Raw genomic sequence first — 7889 nt, forward strand, 5'->3', positions numbered from 1 at the left:
ACCTTGGATATGCTTATATATGCTTATAGTAAAATTGGATCATATGGACTTATTTGTTTGAAATTTAGGGCCTGAATTAGACTTTGGTAAATGCAGGATATCAGTCAAAAAGCAGTGGATGTCCCATTCAACCGATCGAGAGTGCATAGACAACTGCAGAATTTGGCCACCAGACAATACAGCCATCTCAGTGTAGAACTCTTTCACGACATCCAAGCTGAGGCTGTTTTTTTTGTGTTCCCTTGAGTGGTATGACATGATCTAACAATGGGCATTGATGGAGGCACCCACTTAGATGGTGGGGCTGACTTTGAAACAAAGACTTTGCCTTGTCAGTATGCTGCATTCCATGACTACCAGGAGTCGACAATTAGGTCTTACACCAACAGCACAAGACCTCTACTAAAAGGCAAATCAGTGGAAATTTCTCTGATCCAGCACTATGTGAAGCACATGTGAGATAACCCCAATTTCTTGGAAAGGATAATACTTCTGGTGCCTCAAGCTAATATTCATACAGCGAGACTTGACGAGTGCCCAAGATGTCTAAGGAATGACATGGTAAATAAGAGAGGTGCAACCCCTAGTGGAACCACTTTCACAATTCCTTACTCCAGCAATATCCGGATAAAAACATACTGCCAGTGCAACACAGCTCACTTGGGTGCAACAGAGTGGATAGTGTGTATTTAGCTCTGACGAAATCCCAGTCTGTTAACATCAAAACCCTCGAAAGAGAAAACTTATCATGGGGGACGGTATGGGCCTTATAAAGTGAAAACCAGATGGCATGCAGAGGAAAGAGCACATTTTATGGGATTTTTTGGGGTGTCTAAATCAGATCTGCTCATGTGGCTACAGGTTATCATTTTGCCCCCCTTTCTGACACACATCAGTTGAATACATAAGCCATATCAGGGGGACAAGTCTAATACCATACATGCTCACATTGGACAACACAAGATGAAATCCTTAACACAACAAACAGCACACAATGCCATGACACCACCATTGCATGAACACCCACATATCCATACACTCAATGTATACCCTTGACTTGAGGGACAACAGCACTGCCTACAAAGTCACATACTGAAAACAACGGCACATGGATCACCAAACAGGCTGAACCAAAAAATAAGTCACTCAGGAACAACATTATGGTAGGAAAGGAATTGCAGGAAAGGTGTACCCAACAAAACAACTTTTGGGGTTTTAGTTTGAAGAAAATGTAAAATGTTGAAGGTCATTGGCCATTCCATTAACAAATGTCAATGTATATCACTGCACTCAGATTTGACTCCTTAACTTCCAGGGAACCTCCACAGGAAGGGACATCAACGGGACAGGCAGGCACTTCAGGGATTATCTGGGGGCAGGGGCACAGATTTGGGTGGGGAGTTTGGGCTTGGGAGGGGTGGTCTTCTTGGGAGTGATGGGCTTCTTCTTGGGGGGAGAGGTATTGATGGGGGCCTCTTGAGTTTGAAAGGAGCGTGGAGGGAACAGGGGAAAGATTCAGGTCAAAGAAAAAAAGTTTTTTGGGCCACGGGGATTGTCAGCAGAAGGGGGTTGGGATTTGGAGGTTGAGGGAGTGGTCGTAGGTTGTGTTGGTCTGGATGTCGTGGGTGTGTGCATGTGTGAGGTGTGCTTGTGTGTGGTGGGTGTCTGTTGGGTGGGTGAGTGAGTGGGCCTGTGTGTCTTGGGGGCAAGGGAGGAGGAGGTGCTGAGGGATGGAGTGGTGGATGTGTGTGCGGCTGTTGTGGTGGTGACTGCGGGTTGGCTGGATGTGGTGGATGTCTGTGTGTCTATCGTTGTGGTGTCTGCTTGTGTGGTGCTTTTGGTTGATGTCTGGGGGTCTGCTGGGGTAGTGTCTGCGGGTATGATGGGGGTGGTGGGTGTGTCAGTGACTGTTGGTGTGGTGCCTGTGGGTATGTTTGATGTCCTGTGAGTGATGCTGAGAGGGATGGGGGTGTCCAGGGAAGTTGTGATTGTTGTTGTGTCTGTGGGTGGATGTTGTTTGTGTGCATGCCAGTATTTTTTGCAATGCTTGTGTTTGTGTGTGCTCCTCTTGGCTATTGATGTGGATGCCTGAGGATCTGTCGCTGTGCTTTGGGTAGGTAGGGGAAGGAAGGATTTGGATTGGGAAGAAGGAGTTAGGGGGGGATGGAAGGTGGTGGGGGACTGGCTGCAGTCAGTGAGGAGCCCAAAGGCTGAAAAGATCTCTGTAGACCAGCCATTGCACCATGAATGCCTTTCAAGAATACATTGGTTTGTTGTAGCTGCGTGGCCAATCCCTGGATGGCATTCACAATGGCTGATTGATTCACAGAGATTGTTCTCAGGGGGAAAATAGCCTCCTTACTGAGGGCAGCAGGGGCTGGGGCGGAAGTGCCTGTGGAGAAGGAGAAGCCCACCCTCTTGAGGTAGTGGGCACGGCCAACTGGGTGGGGAGCAACATGGAGGGCGGTGATTGAATTGAGGGTGGCGGACAAGGATGGTATTGGGAATGACCCAAACGGTCTGTCACCACTAGGGAGCGGACACTGGAGGAGGAATCAGATGATGTTGAGGATGTTGATCTGATCTCTCCGTGGCACTCTCCTTGCCCTCCGGGCCACTGGGTCCCTCTCTGTCAGTGATGTCCTGTCCAGAGATCCTGTGGCCAGATGCTTCCCCGCTGAATTCTGATCGTCTCCTCCTCTTGCCAAGACAAAGAGGAATAGTGTCATCACATATCCATGATCAAATTTGATCAACAGCTCTGATTTGCAAACATCACCATGATGTCAAGAAGGCCCCAGCAACAAACTCCACCTAAGTGGCCCATACATGTGCCATACCATATGCATGCATGCCAAATAAATTATCAACATTATGTTGAGATCTTCAAGAATCTTTCACACGAGGTAAGTACAAATTACATGTTTATTTCTCCAAGATTACAGAGCCACCTCCAAAGCGTGTTGCCAACACACTTCCAACCACCGTACTGCCAGTCATCTCACATATTCCACCATCCCGTCATCCCCCCACGAGCCCCGCATTCCAGGTTCTAATCCACACAATACCCACGAGGCCCGCATACCATGTTCCGTACATAACATACCATCTCCCCCTTTTTTTTTTTAGAACAAAACACAGAGAACAATAAAACAAAATATCCCCAAAACAAACAAACATGAATAGAACCCCGAAGTTGAAAGAAATTAGTGATCAGGTCTTAATTTCCATGGTAAAAATCTTTCACAGGAAGCTCTGCGTGGAAATACTTCCAAACCATCTAAAGCAGACTTTTGAGAATCAACTTTATGCGAATCTTGAACATGTAATTTAGAGCTCCCGCCGTAGCCCCTTTCTTCATCCTTGCTGTTATCACTCTCACCACAAGCACTCGACGCCGAACCATCGGAAAGCTTTACAACTTTGGATAAATTCCACCAACGACCATCATCAACTGCATTCCCACAAACGTTTCTCACCCTGACAGGTTTTCCAAAACAAACCTCACTTTTTTTAACAGCCACACTTTTCTTTATTCGCACCCAGTCTCCAGGGCCAACAATACACAACTTGGTGGCTTTAATAGTATCAAATCTTCTTTTCATGCGCTCTTGTCCTGATCTCACCTTTTCCCACTCAACCACACTCATCCCTCCACTTGATCTTTTGCTTTTCAAAGAACTCGCCAACCACAATGGGAACAGGACAGTATTAGGTTTTTGACCTCTTAGTGCCTCAAAAGGTGATATATTAGTTAATGAGTGGGGTGTGGAACGATAAACCCACAACATGGTGCTCACAGCCTTAGGAATGTCGTAATTATTGTGTCTATCCCATTTTAGACAGCTTCCAACCACTCTATTCATCCTTTCAACCAAGCCATTAGTCTGGGGGTGATATAAAGAACTCCTCAAATGTCTAATATCAGATTGTTTTAAGAAATCTTCCATCTCAGAACTAACGAACTGTACACCATTGTCCGAAATAATAGTTTCCGGAAAACCCTCACGCATAAACACTTCTTTAAGAAATATAACAGCATTGGTCGCTGATGGTATAGCGCAAAAGCAAACTTCAGGCCATCTACTGTGATAATCCATAGGAACAAATGCATACCGTAAATTGTGGGGAAGGAAATTAAACGGCCCAACCATGTCTATTCCCACCTTAGACCACGGTCTTACAGGCACTTCAATGGGATGCAAAGGTGGCGTACGTACTTTCAAACTGAAAATCCTCACGCATAAACACTTCTTTAAGAAATATAACAGCATTGGTCGCTGATGGTACAGCGCAAAAGCAAACTTCAGGCCCTCTATTGTGATAATCCATAAGAACAAATGCATACCGTAAATTGTGGGGAAGGAAATTAAACGGCCCAACCATGTCTATTCCCACCTTAGACCACGGTCTCACAGGCACTTCAATGGGATGCAAAGGTGGCGTACGTACTTTCAAACCCTTTTCCGCAGAATTGCAAACAACACACCTTTTGACCACAACATCAACCTCTTTATCCATGGATGGCAACCAATAACTTTCCCTCAACCTCCTCCTGGTCATTGTTGCTCCGAAGTGTCCTTCATGTGCCAAATCTATCAGACCAGAACGTATGTCATGGGAGGAATACACCTCTCACCCCTCAAAAGTATCTGATCTTCTTTTGAAATTTCACTTACAACTTTACAAAATGGTTGTAATGGTAAGGGAACATTCTTTTCTCTCGGCCATCCATTGATGACAAATTCTCTAACCTGGACCAAGATGGGATCCTTACGAAAGGCCTCCTCCCAATCAGTTTTGCTAAAGGCCTTGGACTCTGGAAGATCCACAGTGGCAACAAAACAATCCTCTCTATCATCTTCAGAGTCAAAATCATCCAGACTCCTCATAGATAATCTAGATGGAAAATCCGCTCTCACATTGAATTTCCCAGGCAAAAACTTAACCTCCACATCATATTGTAACAATTTAGTGGTAAGGCGGGCAATACGTGGTGTCGTATAGTTGGTTTTATCTTCTCCACTGAGAAGGTAAAGTAGCGGTTTATGATCGGTCACGATAACGAACCTTCTGCCCCATATATAACTCCTAAACTTTTCGCTAGCCCAGACACAAGCCAATAACTCTTTCTCTATTACTGAGTAGTTCACTTCAGCTTCTCTCAATACCCTAGAGGCATAACTGATTGTGGCTTCACCATGTTCAGTGTCATGGACAAGGACAGCACCCAAACAGTACTTACTAGCATCAACCATAATCTTACACCTTAATGCTGGATCATATGGACGTAGTGCCTTCGTATTAGTCATTTCGGATTTTACCAAATCAAACGTGTCCTGACACTCAGCGTCCCACGCAAATTCAACACTTTTCTTCAACATATTAGATAATGATTTCATTTTGGAGGCGTAATTAGGAATAAACCTGGAATAAAATTCACACAACCCAACAAAAGAGCAAAGCACGTCCTTGTTCTTTGGAGGAAGACACTCACGAACAGCATCCACCAACCCAGGTCTCGGTTTGACTCCTTCCGACGAAAAAAACATGTCCCAAAAATTCAATCTCTTTTTTCCAAAATTCACATTTGTCCTCTTTAACAACCACCCCATTCTCCTAAAAAAACTGTAAAACTAGCTTCAGCACTGTGTCATGTTCTAATAGCTGTTTGGCAAAGATCAACACATCATCCTGAAACACCAGGACCCCATCAACATCTTTAAGTAGATGTGACTTGATACGTTGGAAAACTGAAGCAGCCGAAGCAGGACCAAAAGGCATCCTACGAAATTGAAAAGTACCAAAAGGTGTGTTGAAAGCCGTAAAATGTCTAGAGTCTTCTTCAAGGACAACCTGGTGATATGCCAATGCTAAATCAATTTTTGAAAACCATACTGCACCATTCAATTTCTCAAGCAAATCATTGATTCTGGGTAGCGGAAAGGAGTCGACCCAAATCTCTTTGTTGAGACTCCTCAAGTCAACACACAAACGCATCTCGCCACTGCGTTTGCGAGTGACGACAATAGGAGACAACCATAAACTAGACTCAACCGGCTCAATTACTCCTGACAACTGTAGTTTCTCCAATTCTGACTTAAGGTCATCCCTCAAACTGAAAGCGATTGCTCTTAATTTGTGCTTAATGGGTATGGCGTTACATTTAATTTTGATACTATGTTTAAAACCTTTGATACACCCTAATTTTTTCTCAAAACACTAGGGAACATCTGATGGAGAGTCGAAAAATCAATATCACTATGGTCTTTAACTACCATAACTTGTTCAGAGGTACCTGGTCTCAGTACCATACCAAAAAGACCTTGGTCAAACCAGCCTAAAATATTGAGACCCTTGACAGCAACATACACCTTTCCACAGATTTTGCGCCCTTTGAATTCCAACACATCTTCGATGAAAACCCTATCCTCCTTACCTCATAGGAAACTGGAGCTCTGTCAGGTGGAAACAGTTTCCTAGTACCCCACGTTTTCTGAAACAGGTCTAAGGTTATCATTGTGATGCGTGCACCAGAATCCACAAGAAGATGGAGTGTTTTACCCCCCACACAAATATCCACATACGGGTCCACACACTCCTCCAGATCTCCTGAAAGAACTTGATCATCTGTGACAACCACAATCATGTCACGAAATTAATTCTCCAAACATTGAATAGACATCTCTTTGTCATCACACACACTGCTGATTTTAGCATTCTTGTTTCCAGGATTCTGACACACCCTGGCAAAGTGTCCTGTCCGGCCGCATTTGTGACACGCCACATTCCTGGCAGGACAACCTTTAGAGTCTTTTGCATGTGGAACATTCCCACATCTGAAACAGATATTGCTACGTTTGAAAAATTGATTATTGCTGGTCCTGAGATCTTTGCGAGAAGAGACAACGTTAACACTTGCTTTCTCTTCTTCCTTGCGTTGAGACAAAAGTTCCTTAAGAGAAGCTTGAGCCAGTTCAATGCTCTTCGCCTGCTTAATCACATCTTCAAGCGACGGATCACCCATGGTAAGAAGTCTTTGTTGGATGTGTTTGTCAAAACAATTCCCTATGAGCTGGTCCCTGACCAGCTGATCACGGAATGTACCAAATTGACATTGTGCACACAATTTACGGAGAGCACTGAAAAATTCATCAATTGATTCACTCTGTAGTTGGACTCTCTTGAAAAATGTGTGGCATAGTACTACAAGACTCAGCTGTTTATCAAATCTCAGGATGAGCTTTTTTACTGTCTCTTGATATTCGTCCAATTATTCACCTTCTATTGCTTCGACATCGGGAAGATGTTTCAAAGTCTCACGGCCTTCAAATCCCAGTGAGTGTAATAATAGAAACTTTTTCCTCTCAGGTCTAGATCGTGAAGCTCCAATAGCCCCGAAATAGGTTTCAAACGCATCAAACCATTGAGGCCAAGACACCAGTGGTTCACCAGGTGTGTCAAGAAATGGAGGAGGGGCAGAGACAGATTGCATAGTGTTCACTAAGGTGAGATACCAATGTTATCCTGGAATAAAGAAAGCCAAAACTTGTTTTAAACCAAAAATTGGTAAGCTGTTGAATCAATGGTCTTAAAAAAAAAAAAAAAAAAAAAAACAACTATAACATTTTAGAGTATGAAACACACTCACATATTTCTCAAGAAAAAAAAAAATAATAAAAAAAATCAATAAGTCAATGTACTAAAATGTATTCCAAGTGAAGGTGTAAAGATGCAGTCACCGAAATGTGTGTTTTACACTAATAGTCTGTTCTCGATGTCCAGGTCGCTAAGATATGTGTTGGTTGCTACAGAATCATCAGGAAAATCTCCGAGAGACAGAGAGTGCACGCACACACCCTGCTCGCACTTATGAAGAGACACGAGGC

The sequence above is a fragment of the Pleurodeles waltl genome, chromosome 6, assembly GCF_031143425.1.
Source record: "Pleurodeles waltl isolate 20211129_DDA chromosome 6, aPleWal1.hap1.20221129, whole genome shotgun sequence".
NCBI classification, from domain to species: Eukaryota; Metazoa; Chordata; class Amphibia; order Caudata; family Salamandridae; genus Pleurodeles; species Pleurodeles waltl.